The 25,917-nt window shown below is 40.2% G+C and overlaps 1 protein-coding gene across 1 annotated transcript in view; it reads left to right on the top strand.

Moving 5' to 3' along the window:
* The window catches only part of XKR6 (XK, Kell blood group complex subunit-related family, member 6), a 316,543-nt gene that overhangs the window by 51,934 nt on the left and 238,692 nt on the right, over positions 1-25,917 (top strand). The gene's annotated exons all lie outside the window — the stretch shown is intronic.

Below are 25,917 nucleotides of genomic sequence, written 5' to 3'. Positions count from 1 at the left end.
CCACCACACCCAGCCTGGAAGGAATTTTAAGAGATCGTTCTGTCCAGCTCCTCTTTTCCAGATAGTTAGATATTCCAATTTAAGAAATGGGATGGAATCAGGGAAGTTTCCAGAACTCCGGGGGTAAGGGTACTTACCTAATCAAATTTACTTTTACCTTGTTTTCTACAAATGGCTTATGCATAAAGGATAAAACAACAGTGGGTTTAAAAATTGATACATGATATTTCACATATTCATGGGGTACATGTGGTATTTTGTTGCATGCATAGAATGTGTAATGATCTACTTGGGTTATTTAGGGTATCCATGACATTGAGTACTTATCATTTCTGTGTTTGGGGAACCTTTTGAGTTCTCTTGTAGTTACTTTGAAATACACAAAACATTGTTGCTAAATGTAGTCCCCCCCACTCTGCTATGGAACATTGGAACTTATACCTTCTAACTGTGTGTTTGTATCCATTAGCCATCCTGTCTTCATCCATTGACCAGCCCTCTCCCCTACCCAACTCTTCCCAGCCTCTGGTATCTCACATTCTACTCTCTACCTCCATGAGATCAATTTTTTAGTTCCCACATGTGAGTGAGTACATGCAATATTTGTCTTTCTTTGCCTGGCTTATTTCACTTAACATAATAACCTTCAGTTTCATCCATGGCACTGAAAATGGCATGATTTTATTCTTTTCTATGGCTGAATAGTATTTCGTCATGTATATGTACCACACTTTCTTTATCCGTTTGTCTGTTGGCAGACACTTAGGGTTAGTCCACATTTTGCTATTATTGAATAGTCTGTGAGTGCATCCATCCCTTTGATGTGCCGATTTCTTTTCCTTTGGACAAATACTGAGTGATGGGATTGCTGGATCATATATAGTGATTCTGTTTTTGGTTTTGTGAGAAATCTTCATACTGTTTTCTGTAGTGGTTGTACTAATTGACATTCTCAGCAACAGTAACAGTGGGGTTTTTTTTTAAACATGAAACATAGGCATTCTTGAAATACTTTCAACTCATTAACTTTTAATATATTTTTTTCATATTACAAAAGTATGATGCAATGTGATTTTAAATATAGAACCATTCTGAACATGAGATGTACAGAACATGTAAAGTATAAAATCTGATGTTTTGAATTTGAGTCATGTGCATAATGACATTTTGGCGTACAGCAGACCACATATACGACGGTGGTCGCATATAATTATACTGTATTTTACTGTACTTTTTTCTATGTGTAGATAAACAAATACTTACCGTTTTGTTATAGTTGCCTACAGTATTCAGTATGGTAGCCTGCCATGCAGGTTTGTAACCTAGGAGCAATAGGCTGTACATAGAGTCGAGGTGTGTCATAGGCAATGCCATCTAGGCACGTGTACGTGTACTCTAATGATGCATTTCTCGGAATGTTTTCCCATCTTAAGTGACACATGACTGTACCTCCCAAGGGCTCCTAATTCCATCACATTAGGGGTTAGGCTTTCAACATCTGAATTTTGGGGGTACACAAACATTCAGGTCCTGAGACCCCCACAGTTTCCACATGTGCCTTTATAATCCCCTCCCTGTCATCCCTCATTTCCAAGCAACCACTGATGTTTCTTTCATCATATATTAGTTTGCCATTTCTGGAATCTTATGTTGATGGAATTACACACTGTCTTCTTTTCTGTTTAGTTTCTTTTACTCAGCATAATTATTTTCAGATTCATTCATGTTGTTGTGTGGTATTAATAGTTCATTCGTTTTTACTGGCCAGAAGTGTTGCATCATATGGAAACACCAGTTAGTCCATTCATCTGCTAATGGATACTTGGGTTGTCTGCAATTTGGGGCTATTACAAATAAACATGATGTGAAGATTTGTGTACAAGTCTTTGCGTGGACGTGTTTTTATTTCTCCTTGGTAAATACCTAGGAGTGGAATAGCTGGATCATATGATAGGTATATGTTTAAGATTTTAAAAAACCGCCAAACTGTTTTCCAGAGTAGCTGAACCATTTTTATTCCCATCAGCAGTCTGAGAATTGCAGTTGCTTCATATCCTTTCTGTATTTGTTTGCTAGCACGGCCATAACAAAGAACCACCAACTGGGGGGCTTAAACAACAGAAATGTATTTCTTCAGAGTTCTGGAGTCTCAAAGTCCAAGGTCAAGGTGCTGGGAGTGTTGGTTTCCTCTGAGGCCCCTCTTCTTGGCTTGCAGACAGCCGCCCTCCATCTGCCTTGTCGCATGGGCTTTTCTCTGAGCATGCACATATGGTGTCACTTTCTGTGTCCAAATTTCCTATTATTATAAGGACACTAGTCAGATCGGATTAGGGTCCACCATGATAGCCTCGTTTTAGTTTTTTTTGTTTGTCTGTTTGTTTTCGAGATAGGGTCTTGCTCTGTCACCTAGACTGGAGTACGGTGGTGCGATCTTGGCTCACTGCAACCTCAGTCTCCTGAGTTCAAGCGGTTCTCCTGCCTCAGCTTCCCAAGTAGCTGGGACTACAGGTGTGTGCCACTGTGCCCAACTGATTTTTGTATTTTTAGTAGAGATGGGGTTTCACCATGTTGGTCAGGCTGCTCTCCAACTCCTGACTTCAAGTGATCCGCCTGCATTGGCCTCCCAAAGTGCTGGGATTACAGGTGTGAGCCACTGCACCTAGCCCTCATTTTAGCTTAATCGCCTCTTCAAAGACCTCCTCTCCAAATACAGCCACATTCTGAGATACTAGGAGTTAGGCCTTCCTATGAATTTTCAGAGGGGTCAGTTCAGCCTGTAATACTTGCCAGCACTTGGTAAGATCAACTGTTGTGATTTCAGCCTTTCTATTAGGTGTGTAATGGTGTCTCTTTAATTTGCTACTCCCTAATGGCTTGTGATGTTGAGCACATTTTCATGTGCTTATTTGCCATCCATGTATCTTCTTCTTCTTTTTTTTTTTTTTTTTTTTTTGAGACAGAGTCTCGCTCTGTCACCAGGCTGGAGTGCAGTGGCACAATCTTGGCTCACTGCAACCTCCGCATCCAGGTTCCAGTGGTTCTTCTGTCTCAGCCTCCTGAGTAGCTGGGACTACACGCGTGTGCCACCACACCCAGCTAATTTTTGTATTTTTAGTAGAGACAGGGTTTCACCATGTTGGCCAGGATGGTCTTGATCTCTTGACCTTGTGATCTGCCTGCCTCAGCCTCCCAAAGTGCTGGGATTACAGGTGTGAGCCACCACGCCTGGCTGCCATCCATATATCTTCTTTAGTGAAGTATGTGTTGAGATTTCATGCCCATGTTTTGAGTTGTTTGGTTTCTTATTGCTGATTTTTTGAGGAATCTTTATTCTAGATACAAGTTCTTTTTTAAATGATTGACATATAAAAAGCTGTACATATTTAATTTATACAACTTGATAAGTTTGGGGATAAGTTCATGCCCTTGGAACGATTAACACCATCAAGGGCATAAACATATCCATTATCACCCCAAGTTTCCTTTCACCCCCTTTATTTATTATTATCATTATTATTGTTATTAATTTTGTGGTAAGAACAGCTAACATGAGATCTACCTTCTTAGCAAATTTTAAGTATACCACACAGTATTGTTGGCTCCAGGCTGTATTTTTTTCCTTTGACCATCACCTCCCCATTTTCCCCTTCCCTAGCTTGTGGCAACTACCATTCTACTCTCTGTTTCTATGAGTCTGACTATTTTAGATTCCACATATAAGTGAGATTATGTGGTATTTGTTTTTCCGTGTCTGGCTTATTTCATTTAACACAATACCCTCCAGGTCCATCCATCTAGTCACAAGTGGCAGGATTTCCCTTCTATTTAAGAGCGAATGTTATTTCATTGTGTGTGTTTACCACACTTTCTTTAGTTGTTCATCTAACAATGGACACTGAGGTTATTTCCGTATCATTCTTGTAATACTATCTTGTAGCGAGTGGAAGTTTTTTATTTTGGTGAAGCCCATTTTGTTAGTTTTTTGTTTGTTTGTTTGTGTGTTTGTTTTTGACAGGGTCTCACTCTACACAGGCAGAGTATGGTGGCATGATACTGACTCCACTGCAACCTTTGCCTCCTAGGCTCAGGTAATCCCCTCAACTCAGCCTTCCACATAGCTGGGACTACAAGCACATGCCACCATGCTCGGCTAGTTTTTAAAAATCTTTTTGTAGAGATGGGGTTTCGCCATGTTGCCCAGGCTGGTATTGAACTCCTGGCCTCGTGCAGACCGACTGCCCCAGTCTCCCAAAGTGTTGGGATTACAGGCGTGAGCCACCACACTTGGCCAATTTTTTCTTTAACAGGTTGTGCTTTTTGTTGTTGTATTTTAGAAATCTTTGTGAAGCCCAAGGGCACAAAGATTTTCTCCTATAATTTTCTTCTAGCAGTTTTATAAAGTTTAATATCTAGTTCTGTGATCCATTTTACATTACTTTTTGTATATGGTATGAAGTGTGATTTTGCTGTATTTTGTTTTCTAAAAAATATGCATATTCAGTTTTCTGTTACTATTTGTGGAAAGACTGTTCTTTCTTTATTGAATTGCCCTTGCACCTTTGTCAAAAGTCAGTTGACCATAAATATGTATTTCTGAGCTTGATTCTGTTCCATTGTCTTTTTGTGTGTCTCGATGCCCACACCACACTGTCTTTCTCACTAGGTTTTTCATTATAAAGTCCTGAAGTCATGTAAGTCCTCAAACATTATTCTTCCTTTCCAAAATTATTTTGACTATTGTGGGTCCTTTTTCATTTTTATGTGCGTTTGGAATCAGTTTGTTAATTTCTACAAAAACAGTGTGCTAGGATTTTGATTGATTGTGTTGAGTTAGTAGATCAGTTTGGGAAGAATTGAAATCGTAACAATATTAAACCTTCTGACCCATGAATATGGCATGTCTCTCCATTTATTTAGATCCTCTTTAATTTATCTTAGCAATTATTTTGTAGTTCTCAGTGTAAAAAGTTCGGATGGGCCGAATTGAATGAATAGGTTGGGCTAGTTAACTGCAGCAGGAACATGCCCTTAAGGCATACATCGCTCATGCTATTGTTTGTGGCTTAAGAATGTCTTTAAGCAGTTTTCCACCCTGGGCGGGCCAGGTGTTCCTTACCCTCATTCCCTAAACCCACAACCTTCAAGGTTGGGCGTTAGGGCCATTATGAACATGTCACAGTGCTGCAGAGATTTTGTTATGGCCAGTTTTGGAGCCAGTTTATGGTCAGATTTTGGGGGTGCTTGCTCCCAACATCACCCTATACTTGGGTCTATATCTGGAGAGCAGATATCGAGGTGTCTGCCTGAGTGAGGGAGGACAGTTACCCACAGGTAACTGCTGCAGGAAAGCATCTGGGACTCAAACTGCTCATTAGTCAAAATCATTACAAGGCAAGCTCTTAGCCCCATCCTGCACATCCTGCACCCTGGTCTCCAGATTATCTGGTCCTTTCATTTCCTGAACTTCCTAGGGTTCCGAGTTGTTTTTTTTTTTTTTTTTTTTTTTTTTTTATACTTTATGTTCTAGGGTACATGTGCACAACGTGCAGGTTTGTTACATATGTATACATGTGCCATGTTGGGGGTTCTGAGTTTTGAGTCTACTTCCTGCTTCTCGACTTTGCTCCAGCAGACCCCTCTGTCTTCTTTCCACTTTCTCGTATGTGACCATCTCTCATCTAGTATCATCACTTCTGTATTTCCTTCTGGGGTTATACCTGCTTGTTCCTTTATTTCAGGAGGGTTTTGGGGGGGAGCAGAGAAGACCTGAAAAGCCTACTTTAGACACAAACACACACACACACACACACACATACCTTTTTATTGTAAAACGAAACTACATCAAATAAATATGAACAGCGTTTATGGACTGAATTGTGCATCCCTCAAGCCCCCTCAGCAAATTCATATGTGAAGCCCTAACCCCCAGTGTGACTGCGTTTGGAGACAGGACCTTGAAAGAGGTAACTAGGGCTAAACGAGGCCATTGGGGGTTGGTCTTAATCCAGTCTGGCTGGCAACTTTTTAAAAGAAGAGGAAGAGACCCCAGGGACGCACATGCACAGAGGAAAGGCCCTGTGAGGACACAGGGAGAAGGTGGCTGTTTGTGAGCCAAGGAAAGAGACTTCGGGAGAAAACAACTCATTTGAGACCTAGATCTTGCACTTCCAGCCTCCAGAACTGTGGGAAAATCAATTTCTGTTGTTGAAGTCACCCAGTCTGCGGTATTTTGTTATGGTAGCCCTCAGAGTCTAATGCAGTAGCTTACCGGATTATTGTAAAGAGAATCCCCTTTAGCCACCATCCAGGACCACAGCAGGAAATCAGAAACTCCTGTATGTGTCCCATCCTAATCACAATCCCTTCCCTTCCTCCAAAGTAACCACTCTTCTGATTTTCCTAGTAGTTGCTTCTTTACATTTCTTTATAGTTCCTTCACCCCATCATATGTTCCTAGACACTAAATAATTTAGTTTTGGCAATGTTTTTAGACTCTGTCTTTTAAGTCTCCTGATCTGTAGGTATCACTCCAGCCATTTAATGCCGTTTCTCAGTCTGCGCTCTGCTGGTATAATTCAACATGTTCCTCTGTCCTCTTGTGTTTTCTGCAGATTGGCAGCAGAATCCAGTTACATTGTCGGATTTGGGTTTAATCCCTTCAGTAGAATTATATGTTGTAGTGTGTTTTTCTTTTTTGTGTGTTTTAAATAAGAGACTTGGTCTTGCCGTGTCACCTAGGCCAGACTGCAGAGGCTATTCATAGGCACAGTCCTACTGCTGATGTTCGTGGGAGTTTTGAGCAGTGTTTGTTTTTTATCAGAATGCATACAGTCTGATTCTCTCTCTCTTTTCTTTTCTTTTCTTTTCCCTTCCTTCCTTCCTTCCTTCCTTCCTTCCTTCCTTCCTTCCTTCCTTCCTTCCTTTCCTATTGATGCTCACTGCCTAGATTTATTAATTTATTAAGGACTGTAAAATGGTGGTGTTTGATTTTGTCATTCTGTTTTCATTTATTACCTGGAATAATTGTATAAGAAGATGCTTCTCCTCATCTATTTGGTTGGTGAGTTTATTTAGGAAAGTCAGGATGAATATTTGATTCTTTCCTTTTATTTACACAGCTTTCAAAATAATGAACTGATTTCCTGTCATCCTTAGAAGGTGACCAGTTCATTTCTTTTCTTTTTTAAAAAAAAAATCATTGAGATCTCAGAGCTTTCAGCATAGTCGACAAGTTACAATTCATTGTCATTCTCATCCTCATTGAAGCTCACATTGTTCCGTCATTGATGTATTAGGCTGTTCTTGTGTTGTTCTAAAGGAGAACCTGAGATGGGGTATTTATAAAGAAAAGAGGTTTAATTGGCTCATGGTTCTGCAGGCTGTACAAGAAGCATGGCACCAGCATCTGCTTCTGGTGAGGGCCTCAGGAATCTTCCAGTCATGGTGGAAGGCAAAGGGGGAGGAGGCATCTCTCATGGCAAGAGCTGAAGCAAGGAGCAGGGGTGCCACACACTTGTAAGCAACCAGATCTCGTGTGAACTCAGTGCAATAACTCACTCATCACCAAGGAGATGGTGTTAAGCCATTCATGAGGGATCTGCTCCCATGAGCCAAACACCTCCCACCAGGCCCCACCTCCAACACTGGTGACTACATTTCAACATGAGATTTGGAGGGGATAAACATCCAAACTGTACCAGTTGGCCAGAGGGAGCCTCCTTAAATTGACTCCTGAGTCCTTTTGATCGGACCTTACAAGCCTTTTTAGCTTTCTTGCTGTCTGGTATGTCAAGATGTTTCAGGTTCGTTGTCTACATTTCTTGCCCAGGCCTAGAATCAACCATTTTCAAAGAAGTGCTGGTTTTATTTAATTGGAAATGACACTTCAAGACCTCAGTATAGATGCTGGATGCAGATTGTTCCTGGGTTTATCATTGCTTCTGTGCCTTCCCAGCAGACAGGGCTGAAATGTATGTGTGTGTATAAAAATAAAACATCTTGAGTTCATACTGATATTTTTACTTCCAATTCAGAACAACTTGTTTTGGTGTTTCCTTTTTTCCTTTTTTTTTTTTTGGAATATAGTATATAAATGGAAAAAATGCACAAATCTTACATGTCCAGCTTGGAGAATTTTCAGAGTGGTAATTTGGTGACATCCCTATAACCAGTTACCAGATCAAGAAACAAAACGTCACCAGCACCCCAGACCCCTCCCCAGTCACTCCCCGTTCCCCACTGCACCAAAGGTAATTACTGTCCTGCCTTCTAGTAGCATAGATTGGTTATACTCCTGGACCTTTTTCCTCTCAGTTGTCATCCTTTTGAGAGTGTGGCTAGCGTCACCAGTCAAGGGCTAAGGAGAGAGGTAGGCTCCCATCAGGAGCTGCCGTTCCACTCCTGATACTGGGCACACAATCGCTCGTATTGCGGGAGAGCTGTGGAGCCGTCAGTGACGTAACCAACTGGAGCCTGGTTGCTGAGCCAAGAGCACTGGTCTGAGAGTCCTCAGAGCTGGGGTCCATGTCAAGAGTATGCATCTGACTTCTCTTTGCAAGCCACCTATCCTCTAAAGACTGCAGGACATTTGCATCATGTCTTACATATTACAGCTCTATTTTCTTTTTTCTACACTGAGAATCCTGGCTTCCAGCTTCACATGGTGCATTAGTTAAGGCTGCTTGTGAGGCCATGGATCCCATCATGGGGGTCTACCTTCATGACCGCATCTAAACCTAATTACCTCCCAAGGATCCTGCCTCCCACTGTGGTGGTGTTGGGGATTAGTGTTTCAACATAGGAATTTTGGAGGGACATGTTCAGTGCATAACACGTGATGATAGACTAACATAGAATTACTTATTCGCTTTGTGCCACAATACACATAGGAAGTTTGTGAATAACAGTACTATTATTCTATTATTATTATTCTATTATTCAGTACTATTAAATAACATAACTTCCATTATGACTACCGAATACAGTTAAAGTCTTTTTGCATCTGTTCTGCCCATTCTCCTATGTGTCTGTTGTACTATGTTGACTTAGCATTTAGCCATCACATGTTATAATCTCTGCCTCTTAGCTCTCATTTTAACTTGATTCTGCAAGTAACTGTGTAATCAGTTTATACTCATAGCAGTCTTTCATATATGTCTTTGGAGTGATGTTGATTTTCTGAAGCTTATTCTCTAGGAGATTTCTCAGGCAGGGTTCTTAAGAACAACATATCTTGAATCCTTGCATAGTGATAACTATCCCCTTGATACTCGAAGGTCACTTTTCTTGGAGATAAAATTATTGGCTTGCGTTTTCTTTCCTTAAGCATCTTAAATATGTTTCTCTGTTTCGTTCTGGCATAAGCTATTGCTGGAAATATGCAGTGATATTTTTCTCTGTAAGTCACGTGGTCTTTTTACCTCGACACCCAAAGGACTTTTTGTTAATCTGGTGTTAGCCATTTGTGGTTGATAGTCTTAGATAGGTGGTATGTTCTCTCAGTATATAGCTTCAGATCATTTTTCATTCGGAAAACTTTTCTTGGATTGTAGTCTTCAGTGTTTGCCCTGTTCCATCGCTTCATTGTTGCTTTTATAGTCAGAGACTCCTGTTACCTGTTTTAGATCTTCTTTGCCTGTCTTTAGTATTTATTCCTTCTCTTGCATTCTTTTTATCTCTTCATTTTTATTAATTAAAACATTTTCTTCTTTGAGCCACCTGTTTCTCTTAAAGCATTTTTGTGTTTACGTGTTCTTGTCTTCCATAAAATCTTTATGTATAAAACAAGTTTCTCTTTTATTTGTACTTCCTAGAGATTTGCCTGTTTTTTGAACTTCAAAAAGGAAATCATTCTGACTTACCTTCTTTCATGGCTTGTATCATTTTAACATGTTCTAGCTCAGTTTGAATTGTGTTTTCCTCAGTGTGCTTTCTTTGTCTGTGGGGATTTTGCTGCTTAAATCTTTCTCTTGTAGTAACTTTGTGTGGGGTCTGACCTCAGTGCTTTTGGTGCTTGTTTGTATGTGACACTAGTTTTCCTCAACTCATGGAAGGAGGCTTGAGAGAGGCATACGCTGCCCTGTTAGAGCTCCTTCGGCTGTGGCTTTTGTGCAGATTTGCTGCTTCCCCTCTCCCAGTTGTACCTGCCTTTTCTTTGTCCGTGTCCCTGTTTTGCTCCTTTTTGAATATACTCCCAGCGCTTTCTCCTCAGTGTGAGGCCTTGGCTTGGAGCGGTAGCCCTGGAGCATCTGTTTTCCAGTTGCTGGAGGGGAGGCTTGTCTAGTCCCTTGGGTTGTGCTCCCTGGCTCTGTGGAGTGGCCAGACCCCTCCTAGTAGCAGCTGCTGGTGAGAAATGGGTCTGCTGTGCTTTTCAGTGAGTGCCCCAGGCTGTTGAGGGTTCTCTCTTCCCGAGAGCCCATGCCTCTAGTGACTGGTGCAGGGGCAGTGACTGCTGGGGCCTGGTCACTGCCTCCTACCTGCCTGTGCCTTAGAGTTGACAGGATTCAAATGATGTCTATGAGTTCGGGTTTTGCTACTTATTCTGCTTTTATATTTCATTTAGAGAAAATTATAATTTTGTACAGAAAAGTGAATAATTTTATCTTATTTCATGGAGGAAAGAATGTTTTATAAAATAACACCCTTGTCATGGATGCCAAGGGAGTAAAATTGCCTGTTAAAGCTTTATAATTTGCATTTACTCTTAAAGGTTAATGGTTTTATTGTGAAATCGCCACAGAGTGGGTTAGAGAACTAATTGCTTTTATTAATCATTAACAAGTAACTGAAAATCATCCAAAATGTGGCCACTAGCTAACTAGATAGTAGTGAATATGAATATTATTGAAAATTTCATCTTGAGGTCAGGTTTTTTTGGTTGTTTTTTTTTTTTTTTTTTTTTTTAGCACGCCAATGAAATGGCCCAGATACTTCATTGTAAAAATATTCGGGCTTTGGAACATATGTTATTTGTTTTATATAGTTTGTCTATTTAGGAATATAGAACACTTCAAATAAAATTAGTCATTTTGTGAAAATTCAGAGGACTGGGAATTTAACTGTCCTTCTGGCTATAGGAATCATAATCTCCCCATTTTCATCAACCTGGAGACCCCTTGGTTGTAAGAATATTTGAGTTTTGATGTTTTAAAAAACGGATTATTTTAAAAAACTGATGCAGCCTTTGTTGCATAGAGTTGGGGAAGGCCCAGGAGGGAGGATTAAAATTAAATAAGAGACAGTTTTTCTTCTTAACACTTTCTCTGCTTAATTATTTTAGTAAGAATCTGAAATCAAATATAGAATGGAAAACTCATATAGCCAAACCATCTGAGAGCCAATGGTAGAGAGAGACATTAAATCACAGCACTTGTTCACTACAGTTTGGGTACCTACAGTATCCTATAATGATAATTGTTAACAGCTAGAAACTTGTTCATAAAATGTGGTGATGTTTCTTTATGTTAGATGCCTGACCAGTGTCCTGTTCCCTCAATAAGGTGGTTCTAACTCATAGTTGTTCATACTAATGGGAGAAAATGGTGGGAGAGTCTTATCATCTGCTAACATTTCAACATGAGACATCACATACCTGTGTCCTAAGTAGGTGATGCATTGTTGAAGTACCTGCAGGATCTCCATATGATCTTTGCATTTATAATATCTTTCTGGAATGGGTCTTAAAGTCAGGTTTGAGCAGGTGCTTATGGCATGTACTCAGATTCCATGGTAGAGGCAAGCATTCTCCCTAAGAATGTTGTTTACATTGAAGACAGCGATGGAGGAGCCCACCCTTCTGCTCTGATGTCTTCAGAGGTAGAAGGGGTTGCTGACAGCTTCATCAGGGCATTAGAGAGAATGAGCTTGGTGGGTTTACTGTGTAAGGGCGAGTTGTGTCACAAAATAGGATTTTGGAATTAAGTCTTATTCTTTAGTTTACTTAATATATCAGTGTTTTCTAGTATATCCTCATTTGCCTTAATTGAAGATCCTAGAATTATGGTGCAGTTCAGAAAGCCCGAGTTTTAAGGGGAAATGGTAAAGAGAAAAAGGACTGGAACAGGATTTGATTCAGAGCCAACTGGTTTTCTTCTTTCCTATTTCAGGGGAGTAGCTTCTTCAGCAGACTCTGCTGCTTGCGCTTCACATTGCATCGCTCACACTGTGGAATGGTGTTTCCATTCATTGTCTCCTGAGTTCATTTGGTGTAGAAGAGCCGGTTCTAAAGAGAACTTCTCCCTGCCGTCTTTTTCTTCCAGAACACTGGGGTGATGGGTATACGGCAGCAGTTGCCTGGCCCTCTCCTAGGTTAATGTAGCAGAGATTCTATTCTTAGATAAGACTTCCATGAAGGCTCAAGATGTGAGGGGCTGTCCACGTTTGAGAGAGAATTTCTTCTCACTATTCTCTCTAGAGTATGTGAATGAAGAAAGATTTCTATTGTCCTGGACTCCTTTGTATTTTTTACAGTTATTTTCTTTTTCTCACTTATGCTCTGATACGTATTGGTTTCTTGAAGGAATTAAAACCTAAAGCACTGTTGTAGTAGACATTTCTGGAATTCCTCTCTCCCCACTTTCCTCACCACATACAGCTCTTCTCCACTGCCTACAGCTCTATGTTTTAGCCTGATGATGGATGGATGGATGAATGGACTGGAGCTAGAGCAAGGTTAACCATATATGCTCTGGTTTCAGAAACATCAGAGAGGAAGGTGGTAACATAAGTATTCATCTTTTATTTACAAATTTCACACACATGTGTAGTCTACTGTAAGTAACATGGTGTCTTCTGCCATCTTTTTCCTGTTAAGGGTCAACACCACTATTCTATTTCATATTTACCATTTTTTTCTTTTAAAAGAATCCATGTGGTGGGTCATTGTAGAAAATTTAGACAATATGCAAATATGCCAAAAGAAAAAGAAATGATGCAGCCTGTAACCACACTGTGTGTAGGTGCTCTCTGTGTGGGTGTCTTGGTTTGGGCTCCTATTACAGAAATATCATGGGCTAGGTGGCTTAAACAATGGAGATGTATTCCTTACAGTTCTGAAGTCTGGGAAGTCCAGGATTCAGGTGCCAGCCGAGTTGACTCCTGGTGAAGACCTCTTCCTGGTTGGCAGAGGGAATGCGTTCTTGCTGTCTTCACGTGGCAAAGAGATCATCTCTCTCATCTCTACTGATAGGGTACTCATCCCACTCACAAGGGCTCCATCCTCATGACCTAATTAATAACCTTCTAAAGGCCCTACCTCCAAGTACCATCACATTGGGGGTTAGGGCTTCAGCATAGGAATTTTTTATATTTATTTATTTATTTATTTTTATTTTTAATTTTTTTATTTTTTTTATTTTTTGAGACGGAATTTCACTCTTGTTGCCCAGGCTGGAGTGCAGTGATGCGATCTCGGCTCACCACAACCTCCACCTTCCGGATTCAAGCGATTCTTCTGCCTCAGCTTTCCGAGTAGCTGGGATTACAGGTGCCCGCCACCACATCCAGCTAATTTTTGTATTTTTAGTAGAGACGGCTCTTGCCATGTTGGCCAGGCTGGTCTTGAACTGACCTCAGGTGATCCACCTGCCTTGGCCTCCCAAAGTGCTGGGATTACAGGCATGAGCCACTGCGCCAGGCCAGGAATTTTTGAAAGACAGAAACATTCAGTCCATAGTAATGGAGGAAACCAGCATGTAAATCCCACACATAAAGTTCCATAAAGCTTTTCACCCTCTTTTACTAGCTTGCAGATACTTCCGGTGGTGGGATGCACCAGTTTTTATGTTCTAAGAAAGAAAAAAAAATGGCAATAATTTATAAGGTGCCATCTATTGTAAGAAATATCTCAGTTCCACAGATAAAAGAATGCCCCTTAGAATTGTCGAAACCCTGGTAACTTTGAGTTATATAAGCAATATATGAATCTATTCCTTTAAAATATTATCAACCTTTTTAAGTGTTTTTTGCATTTTGGGAGAAAGATTGTCCACTTTTAAAAATGTACTTTTCTGTATTTTTATCATGTTTAGTCTTCCTTTTATTCTTTTTTAAGTATTTAGATCTTGAATTCATATGAAATTTTTTTCTGTATGATATTTTTTCACTTTTTTCTCCTTTTCCTTCTTTAATTTTTTCTCCTTTTATTTGAAATTCCACCTCAGAAATTACACATGTACATGTTTTCAGACATTTTTTCATGAATTCATCCATTTGTCTGTTCCTCTGTTCATACCACACTATTTTAATTAATGTAATTTTAGAATATAGTTTGATATCTGATAACAGCAAGAATTTAAAAAGGCCTAAATGACCAATAATAGATCAACTAATTAAACTGTAGTACAAGTCATCCTTCTTTGGGCCTTTAAGTCCTAATCGTTACAATGATGTTTAAAGATAGCAATATTAAACTGTAAATAAATCATGATTAACTTTTGGTAACTCTATGCTATCTATCATGGGGGAGATTCTAAATTACAGGATGGCAGAAACTTAATATTTTTGTCAATTAAAAAGTTTCATGCTTTTTCTATGCATGTATTGACATATATACTTTAAAGAAACAAACAAATATAATCAAAATTTGTAGGCAGCCTTTTTACTTAGCAGAGTGTAATGGAAATATCTTTCTGTATTATTAAATCTCATTCTATGATATAATTTTCTATGGGTGCATAGCATTTTATTGTGGTTGTACTATAGTTTAATTAGTTGATCTGTTATTGGTCATTTAGGCCTTTCCTAATTCTTGCTGTTATAAATAAATAACACCACAGCATACATTTTTGTGAATACAGTATTGTCCATGATTATTTCCCTAGTAGATTAATTTGTGTTGGGGCAGTGTGTGTGTGTGTGTGTATGTATTCAAATAGCCTTCATAAATGGTTGTAACAGTTTACATTCCCACTCACAGTAAAAAGGACCATCCAATCTTTTTTTAAAAAAAAAAAAAAATACGAAATGCAAGTCTTCTGTGTTTCAGTTCCCTAAAAATCTAACAAATGAAGATGTTATTCCACACATTTATATGGCACCCATTGAATGCCTGCCATTGTGCATAGGAGACAGAAATGAGTGCATGGAATTGTAACTTGTACAGTGTTTCCACTTGGAGTAGTCAATGCCAAGTTGTCCAACAGTGTATGATGCTACCCATTTCTCTGTATCCTTGCAGATACTTATTAGTTTCAGATATTTTAATTTTTGCTAATTTTGGCCAAAGATACTTAAGACAGAAGTCTTTGTTTTCCACGCCCTTACGGCATTGGGATAGGGTATGGAAAAGGAGGTAATCCAGATGGACAGCAGTAACACACACGGTGATCAGTGCTATGAAAGAGGTGGGAGAGGGTTGCGTAGGGACATAGAGGAGAGGGTAAGGGTGGGCAAGGAAGGTGTCATGAAGGAAGGGAAGCTTGTCTGTTTTGAATGTAGAGTGTGAGAGTTCTCTAAATGAACCAGGAACCAGGGTGTGGTGATGAAAGCCATTTAGATAGAACAGCAGCATGTTCTGAGACTCAGGGCTGTGGGCCTGAAGGATGCTTTAGGGGAAGTGTAAGTAATTGCAGGATGAGGCTGCTTGATAGAAGATCAGGTCAAAAAAGATGAGACCAGGTCATGAATAGCACCATAGACAAAGTCATGGGGTTTAGACTTTATTCCATAAATGAGAGGAAGTCTTGCTGGGTTTTAGTAGAAGATGACATGATCTGAATAGGTCTATGATATAATAGAAAACATAGAGTTAATTATGTTTTGGGTGTGGGGTGGTTGTAAGACCTGACATTTCTTAGGGAAGTAACATTGGTCTCAAAAGGAATCAGGCTATTGAGAACAAGGAGGATTTTCGACATAGGGTATTTCAGCTGCCTCCCTATTTCCAAAGGAGGAGGTATAACCCTGCCAGCATGCTTTTCCCAGCAAAGGATAGTCTATTCTTAGACACACAATTCTTTACTGAGTCCTAGCCTGTACTGTGTTAGCATTTATTCCTTTTTCAATCTCCCTGGAGAGTGTGTACTCTGAGAGAAACACCATTCCCGCCAGCTCAAGGTCCATACTCTGAAAGGTCTTGGACGTTCCGAAGGAGAGCTTGGTCTCATCCTAGCTTTTGCCCTCTCTCAAGGAGGCAGATCTTAAGGGTATTGTTCACATGCTGTGCCCCAGGGTCCTCTGAGTTAGGTCCAGCTCAGAGGCCCTCATCATTACAGAGGAATGAGTATCGCTGCAGTGCACTTCCACCTTGCCTCTCACAAAGGAGGGCCTGATGTGAAGTTGATGCCGTATTTTTGTAGATCTGTCAACCTGTGATTCTAGCTGGTTACAAACAGAGCAATGATCATATTTTGATACCTTAGTTCTGATGCCTGAAAGCAATAAGCTTTTCATAAATGTGTGTTTAAATTTCAATTCCTAGTACCCACACCCTCTCCCTTGTACGCTTGTATTTAAAGCCAACTATATTCGTATGTTTGCTTTGCAGTACAACTTGAAACTATCTCCTCACTAGAACATTAGATGTCAAATGAATTACTTTTTGCAGTTTTTCTTACAGAGGTTTTTGATCTCGAAAATGTGTAAATTTACTTTTAACTCTTCTTTTTTACTTGTATCTTTTTAGTCTAAATTGAAGAGGAACTTTTGTCCTTAGGGCATCTATTTCTGCCATCTCCATTGGAAGATTTTTTTTTTTGCACATCATAGAAAGCATTACAGGTGAAAAGAAGTGTAACTAATAAAAAAAAAAAAAAAAGACCTCCAAGGAAAAAACAGTGTGTGTGTGTGTGTGTGTGTGTGTGTGTGTGTGTGTGTATGAATGAAGGGACAAAGCCAGTATGAAGAAAGTAAAAGTTGAAGATTAAGCCATTACTGGGTATGACAGCTTTTAAGTAAGAAAGCTGACCAGACGTGGTGGCTCATGCCTGTCATCCCAGCACTTTGGGAGGTCGAGGTAGGCGGATCACTTGAGGCCAGGAGTTCAAGACCAGTCTGGCCAACATGGTGAAACCTCGTCTCTACTAAAAATACAAAAATTAGCTGGGCATGGTGGCGGGTGCCTGTAATCCCAGCTACTCAGGAGGCTGAACAGGAGAATCGCTTGAGCCTGGGAGGCGGAGGTTGCGGTAAGCAAGCTGAGATCGCAAAGCAAGCTGAGATCGCGCCACTGCACTCCAGCCTGGGTGACAGAGCAAGACTCCATCTCAAAAAAAAAAAAGAAAGTTATTTAGGTTTGGTTGAGAGGAAACTAGTATAGACTGCGGAATAGTGTTGTTTGGACAGTAGCTCTCTAAGTACCACCTGTGACTGTGATGCATTCATTTTGATTTTGAAGATACCTTGTCTCAAAAACAATTGATTACTTGATTTTATTAGATCAGGGCTTTTCAAAGTGTGGGCCTGGCATACTTGAGAGCTTGTTAGGAATGCAGATTTTAGGGCCCTACACCAGACCTACTGGATCAGAATCTCGGGGCAGTGGAGTGCAGCAGTGCTGAAGTTTGAGACCCACTATATCAGAGCACAGAATGCAGAGAAGATAATGGGTCTTTGAGCCAGCAGCTCTAGGGAAAAAACATACACAGTCATGTATCACTTAACAATAATGTTCTGAGAAATGCATAGTTAGGGGTTCTTCGCCAACATCATGGAGTGACATACACAAACGTAGATGAGGTAGTCTACTGCACACCTACGCTGTCTGGTATGGCCTGTCGCTTCTAGGCTTCAAGCCTGTACAGCACGTTACTGTACTGAATAGTGTAGGCAGTTGTAATGCAAAGGCAAGTATCTGTGTATCTAACATATCTAAACATAGAAAAGGTATAGTAAAAATATAGTGTGAATAATCATTTGAGACTACCATTAGCTATGTGGTCCGTCATTGACCAGAATGTTGTTGTGAATGTGTTGCATCACTGTGTAAAAGGATAGGCAGACAACACTGGCTACTCCAGGGGAAGAGAACTGGTGGCTAATGACAAGGATGAAAGGAGAACTTTTTATTGTGTACCTTTGTTTATCTTTTCAATTTTATGCTTTTAAACCATTCAGAAATTATTTTTTAAAAATTAGCTTTACTGACATCATGAAGTTTGTTTCTCAGGAATTTTCTTCTTTAACATCAAAAATAAAGAAAAACTCAAAAAATGATTTCCGTCATGCCTTCTATGTTAATTACTCTTTCTTGTATCTTATATCTTTCCAGTAAATTTCAGTTCCTAAATTCACACACATTTCCACTTAGGAAGCTAAAGAGGCATAATCCAGATTAAGAACCAAAAAAGAAACAGAAATAGGATACAGTTGAATCATCTGTGTAACAAATAAAGAAAAAGGCTGGGAACTATAAAGCTAGGGAAAATGAAGGAGGCTCACTGACATGAACCAGAGTGTACAAATGCTGAATTCAATACAATGCCAAGTATTTAGAGTGTTTTTTTTCATTGAGATTATTATAGCTGTGAACAAGGATTACCATCCACAGCTAGAAGACAAATCCCCTGGGATAGCATCTCTAAAACAGGGTCCTCAGTTACATAACTAGCGATTTATGAGATGTGCTTATGTTGTATGTGATGTCATGACATCATTTCTTGGTCTTCTGCTCAGAATTAGGTAGTTTGACTATAAAATCTACTATTTGGGGACACATTTGCTGCTCCACAAGGTTACTGTTACCATTGCTGCAGTCAAGTGGCATATACTTAGGGGACTGGGGTCCTGAAGCTGTGTTGATTCTGGGAGTTGTGTACATATGTGGGTCCAGTGTTCTTTACAAAGGCCCCCTGTGCGGCGTCCGTGGTGCTTCTCATTTGGTCAGCATATCCCTTGGCTTGCTGGATAGATGGAAGATCCACAGTCTCTACCTTTGTCTGAAAGAGATACCAGCTCCTGAGTGGCCTTTTACATCATCCTTAGGTGGGGATAGTTACTTTAAAAAACAAACAAAAAACAGGGGAGGGAGAAAAGGCCAAGTTTTAGCCATAGTAGGCAGCCCCTAGCCCTTTAGCCTAAGGAAGTCAACAGAGACAACAGCACTTGGGTGCAGACTTTTAATGAACCCTTCTTTTGTTGTTTTTGTCCATTGCACTATCTGTGTATAACACACATGTCCTGGTTCTCGCCCCTGATCCTGATGGTTCCAAGGAGAGTGGATGGATGCTTTAAAGACCAATCACACTACTACATGGCTTAGTGTAGATACGGTGTTAAAACACTTGTGTTTTGGAAAACGTAAAAATCCTGAACTTAGGTCTTGACCAGTAACTGAAGAGGAACTGAATTTTAACTATTTGCTGAAAAATCTGTCATTTTGGAAGCATTAAAAAAAATTAAACTGTAAACTGAGTGCACACATCTTAATAACCCTAAATACATACACACATACACACAACCAGTCACAAAATAGTGTTACTTAACTTCCTTAAATGCTAAACAGTGTCTAGTTCTAGAAGTGAAAAGGACCTACTTGTCTTTTCAGAAGTGTGTGTTTTGAATATGTAATGAGATTACCTTTCTGTGGCTTTGGAGAATTAATTTCCGTACTTTATTATCAGGCCTTTTCTGTAAGAAATGTGATAGGGATTTCCCATTCAATCTGGAACTAAGAATTCAGATTGACACTTGAGCTTTGTACCTCAGATACCGTTTTTCCTCATCTCCTGTTATATATCAAGCAGCTGAGATTGGTTTTTAAAAAAGTGAAGATCGAATTGTCTTCACACATTTATTGTGAACTGGCAGAAAATGGAAAGGATTATGCTTTAAAGACAGTTGGCTTGGCTGGATAGAAAAGATCCCTCTGTCCTGTTTCCTGTCCTCCTTCCCACATCGATTTAAAAAATTAGATGCAAATGCAAAATCCTTAAATTATAGATATATGATGAATTAAAATTCTGGTAGAATCAAGGTTTTGTAACGTATAAAGTGTCTGACACTAAGTGTATATAATATTTTAAGAAACGTCTTCTTAACAGTGCATGGTATTCCATGACTGTTTGTGTGCCATGAATATTCTCATTGGGTTCTAGAGTTAGTTACTGATTCTTGAAGATGGGCATCTAGTGGTCCTCCTGTGGAAGCAGAGAGCAGCTCTCCACTGTTTGATAACATTTAAAGCCAAGGGTGAACCACTCAAGAAACATTTGGTGGTGATAAGATTTTTTGTTGTTAAGTACCATCAGTAAAACTGAAAAATCACTTAAGTACCTGATGCCTGAAATGATACAGCTGCAGTGATAAACCTTTTAGCTTTTTACATCAGGGGTATTTTCTCACAGAAATAAAGAGAGAGCCTTTTGAGGTGAAATTCACATAACATAACAATTAGCCATTGTGAAATGAACAATTAAGTGGCATGTAAGAGTACGTTTACAATGTTGAGCAACCATCACCTCTGTCTAGTTGCAGAATGTTTCCATCACTCTGAAAGAAACTCCTGTATTCTTCATAGCCCAAAGTTGGAAGTATTGTCTTGATTGGGGTCTTGATTACATGGATCCATCTGAGTCATTGAATTGAAGCCTAAGATCTGCTTAATTTCACTATATGTAAGTTTCACCTCAGTTAAAAAGAGAGAACAGAACAAACCAAAAATCTTAATTCTTTTGGAAAAAAGACTTTCTGGCTGCTGTATTAAACAAGCCAGGGGAACAAGGATAGAAGGAAATCAGTTAGCAGTGACCAAGGCAGGAGATGATGGTGGCTTGGTTGAAGATGGTAACAGTGGAGGTGGTAGGAAGTGATCAGATTCTGGATATATTTTGAACGTGAGCTAATGTGGTCAGCTGATGGGCATAGTGGATGTGAGGGAAAGAAAGTTGGAAAGGATGATGCTAAGATTTTTAATGGGATGGAATAGCTATTTGATGAATAGCCATTTAACAACATCAGGGTAATTTCATCCTGTGTATCATTCTCTACAACAGGGTTATACTCTAGGACGGTAGAGTACTAAGGGTACTCTAGGTGGTACTTGGATAAACATCATTAAAACCGCCTCACTTTCATGACTAACGAACTCCTTTCCTGCAATCCCACTTAATGAGATGTATTACTAGAATTCCACCAGGCTATGGTCATCGGGAAGATCAGGAGTTTGGTTTTGAATATGCAGATACCTATTTGACATCTGAGATGGGCTATCAGGTAGGCAGATGTGATGAAGGAGACGGGAGTTCAGGGATCTGTTTGAGACCTATAAGATCTGGAGCGTCAGCACAGATGGTAAAGCCCTGAGATTGAATGACTTTCCCACAGGAGTGAGTGTAGACAGGAAGGCCTGGGAATTGAGCCTGGGAGCACTGGGGCTTTAGAGGTCAGGGAGAGGAGAAGAATCCAGCAAAGGGGAGTGCGAAGGTCTGGCCAGCGGGGTAAGGTGAAAACCAGAGCAGTGTGGTTTCCTGTTTCTAATAGAAAAAACTCAACCAAATATTCAGATTCTCCTTTACATATTAACTTTATACTAGCTAATTTGTTGTTTAATTAGTCCCATATTAATTGGTAAAGCCGTAAAGACTTTGATTGCTTAACTCTTCTATTTTTTCCCCTCCACTGATAAATCAAATGCATATCATTTTATGTGAAAACTGAAATAGAAAAGTGCAGTCTAATTTTAGTATGAACTATGCATTGAAATAGCCGTGTCCTCCTTGGGTAACAGTATTCAAAATTTTAAGATAAAATTGTATTGCTTCATTAAATTTCGACTGGTTAACATCAAATCAGTGTTAAAACTATACTGTAATAGCCCTGGGTAGATCCATTAATGGTGCCCCCCACAGTGTCCACATTCCAATCCCCAGACCTATAAATATGTCACCTCACATTGGAAAGGAGACTTTACAGATGTGATTAAGGATTTGGGGATGAAGCAGTTATCCAGGATTACCTGGGTAGATGGGCCTAATGTAGTCACAAGGGGCCTCCGAAGTAAAAGAGAGAAGCAGGGTGGTCAGAACTAGAGAGAGGTTTGAAGATGTTACACCACTAGCTTTGAAGGTGGAGGAAGGGGCCACAAGCCAGTGAATACATGTGGTCCCTAGAAGCTGGAAAGGCCAGGGAGTGGATTCTCCTCTAGAGTCTCCAGAAGAAATGTGGCCCTTCCGACACCTTCATTTAGTCCACAGAACTATGATAGATTTGTGTTAGGTTAAGCCACTGATAAGTGTAATTGTAATTGTAATTTGTTACATCTGCTATAGTGAAACTAATACTGAAGTTTAGAAAAGATGGGTAACTTATTATGTGTTGAAGTTTAAAAAAGATAAGTAACTTGTTGAAGATCACATAATTAGAAAAGAAAGCAGTAGAGCTTGGTGTTGAACTCAACCAGTGCGACTCCAGAGCTTGTAGGACACAATAACCACCTCCAGGCCAGCTGAATCGGACCACAGCCTGGTAGAATTCTAGTACATCTCATTAAGAAGTGGGATTGCAGGAAGGGAGTTGGTTAGTCATGAAAGTGATGCAATTTTCATTGATGTTTATCCAAGTACCACCTAGAGTACCCTTAGTACTCCACTGTCCTAGAGTATAACCCTGTTGTAAAGAGTGATACACAAGACAAACTTACCCTGATGTTGTTAAATATATGTTAGATGTCCAATTGCTTTGATTTCTTTGCTCACTAAATATTGGATTACAGCTTCGTTTCCTGTGTGGCGTGCCTGCATGGAAAGAACACATTGAGCAAATGATTCCATCATCTGAGTCACTTTGGTTTATATCAGTTTCCAACATGACTTGTTTGTGGGGCTTGTGGGAGGGGCACATACATTGGCCCCAGGATTCTAACATCTCCTGGTCTCTGCTGTTATAATTTTCACTTAACATTGTCGAATCGGCATTTTGGCTTTAGTCCAGTGGTTCAGTCCTTTAAAAGTGACTCCAGAGATGGCTCTGTTCATTAATAGATTGTTTTGTTGACCCTGTGAGAATTAGTCACTGGATCTTGGAAATTCAGCAGGTGACTGCAATTCTAGAAGGCCTCTTGTGAGATATAAGGTGTTTTCCTTAAGTGACATGACCCTGCGCTGCAAAGCTGAGAAGTAAAATGAAGGAGCATTTTGTAAGTTTGAATCTCTATAATCGAAAACCAGAAAAATGACATATTTGTTTTTAGAACTAAAAATTTCAGTAACTGAGTAGGTTGGAAAGATAGGCCAAAAACAAGATAAAATATAGCATAACAGAAGGTAGAGTTTTGTACTTTATCACTTAAAAACCGCCAAAGTAGGCCGGGCGCTGTGGCTCACGCCTGTAATCCCAACACTTTGGGAGGCCGGGTTGGGCGGATCATGAGGTCAGGAGTTCAAGACCAGCCTGACCAACATGGTGAAATCCCGTCTTTACTAAAAATACAAAAATTAGCCAGGTGTGGTGGTGTGCGCCTGTAATCCCAGCTACTCAGGAGACTGAGGCAGGAGAATCGCTTGAACCTGGGAGGCGGAGGTTGCAGTGAGCTGAGATCATGCCACTGCACTTCAGCCTGGGCGACAGAGCGAGACTCTGTCTCAAAACAAACAAACAAAAAAACCACATCAAAAAAACACCAAAGTATAGGTTGTAGAAGAGCAGACCTACTTGGTATTTGCGAGAAAGACAAAGAGATTTAGAGTTTCCATCAAGTTGTGAGTTACTAGGAGGTAGTGCCAGAGAAGCAACATGGCATTAGGCTGCATAGGTAGAAGTATAGTACTCAGAACACGGGAGAGCATCCGTTTTGTTGTACTTCGTACTAAACTTTCTAAGAGGGTCCTGGACATTTTATGAGAGCCTTTGGTAAACTGAAGAGTGATGTAGGTACAGATGCATAGATGTAGAACAGTAGACAGAAATGGAAATACTTAACCCAGAGAGGAATTTAGGATTGGGGAAGGGAACACAGTTTTTTTAGTTTTTTGCAGGTATGGAATTTGTACTGCACTTAAGGAACAGGGAGAAGTCCTCTCCGTCCTTCCTGCTGTTCTTTATTAGGTATTTCAGTTAGAGTGCGTAGGTCTCAGGAAGCCATGAGGATCTTCCCTGGGTGGTGACAGGCTTCAGATCATCTCCGTTATGGCCCTGCAACAAAACTTCACAGTTCTGTATGTTTCCTGCCTAGTAAGCTCCCACTGTTCGGTGGTAATTAATCTCATACTCAACCATGGAGTTATGTTTATAGATCTTGGTGTGTTGTCCTCCCTCCCCTTTACCTAAAAACAGTAACCTGGGCGCGCCTGAAGGTGTCTTTGGGCCTTGATGTGTCCTGTAAATCGTGCGGGGTGCTAGGGTCTCTGTACCTAAGGAGATGGTCGGCGTTTGCCTGGCCCCTCTTGCAACAAGAGCTGCAGCGGTTGCCTCGCCTCCGGTCCTCAGCTTGGTCCTTAGCAGAGTGAGCGGGCCAGAGTCATGGACACGTGACTTGTGCACTCCCTCATGGCCCCACGCTTGCTTTCACGTTTTCCTACTGGCATCAATACTTTTTTTAAAAAGTGCCCTGCATTTTCATCATGCCCTGGAAATGATGGAGCCATCTTTTACTCACTGCCCACTTCTCATCCCTGTCTGCTCTTGCTTCCTCTTGTGGGCTTCCTGTGCCTGCCCCGCAACCTTCTCCTACCCCCCTGCAGTGTTTTAAACTCTCTTTTCTTCTTTTTCGTTTCTGTTCACCTCAACCAACCCTAAAGTACTCTTGTACTCACAGTTTGGCTTTTATAGTTGCTTGATCAGTTTACCAATCAATTTCAGTATTTTGTTGAGCTTTGACAAAGATTTTTATTCTAATTCTATGGCGCCTATATAATAATTGTTTTTTCAGCTTCTGCCTGTGACTTCTCTACTTCAAAAAATGTATGTGCTTATTTCTGCCAGTTACATCCCATGTTTCACTGGATGTGTGTACTGTGTTCACATCAGGTTGGCCCCACAGCTGAGTGAGTTATTGATGATCTCAAGAGTCCATTAGAGATGAAGGGTAGAAACTTAGCCACATCCTCGTTTGTGTTTTGCCAAACGGAGGGATTTCAGTTTCCTCTTTGGTAAGATGAATATGCTTGATAATAGAATAACATTAAGGTTGGCTTTTTTCTCCCTCGAATGATTAAACTGTAGTTTCATATGTAAATGCCAGGAAATTAGAATCATTCTAGCAGGGAAGATAAAGTAAATAAGTAAAAATATAGTATGTTTGTAGGAAATCTTGCTAGGGAGAGAGCTCAAGCAGGACAGGAGGGGGCTAGAGATTGCTAGGGATGGGATGAAGAGACAGGACTGTTTTAGAGAGGCTGCTCAGGGCGGTCCCTCTGAGCAGGTGGCACTGGAGCCGATCCTCTGCTGAGATGAGGTGGCAAGCCGCGAACATCACGAGGGAGGGAAGGGCAGTCCCAGAAGAGAGAGCACAGTGCAGATGCCAGGTGGGGACCACGGGACACTGGAACTGCCTAGGTGTGTTTATTTCCAAATAGTGTCTGGCATTACACTGAGATAAGGAGAGTTTTTTGTTTTTCGGTTTTCATTTTTTTTCCCGGGTTGGTGGTGCATATTGGATTTCTTCAGGAGATTCAACCTCTTGAAAAATATGAAATACAGACATGTATATATGCATAAAGATATATTTGAGTATTTCAAACTTTATATAATCAAGTATCTTAAACTCTGCACACTTGAATTTTTAATCCCCGTGTATATCCATTACGATTATTTCTATTAGTTCCAGTTTGAGGTTGGTGATGATATTGTCATAGAAGCTTTGTCAGGCTTCACATTGTAGCAGATGGTCTCGAAGGTGGGGCATATCCCTGTGCAATGTGACTACTTTAGTTGACTGTCCAATATGAAGTAGAAAAGCAGATTTCTGGATTACAGTATTTGTCAACAAAGAATTCGCTGATTTAAAAAAAAAAAAAACCTTTAGTTTATATTTATAATGACAAGGTT

The sequence above is a fragment of the Mandrillus leucophaeus genome, unplaced genomic scaffold (genome assembly GCF_000951045.1).
Source record: "Mandrillus leucophaeus isolate KB7577 unplaced genomic scaffold, Mleu.le_1.0 Scaffold97, whole genome shotgun sequence".
NCBI classification, from domain to species: Eukaryota; Metazoa; Chordata; class Mammalia; order Primates; family Cercopithecidae; genus Mandrillus; species Mandrillus leucophaeus.
The sequence above is the reverse complement of the archived record's forward strand: the minus strand, read 5'-3'. Positions and strand labels throughout refer to the sequence as shown.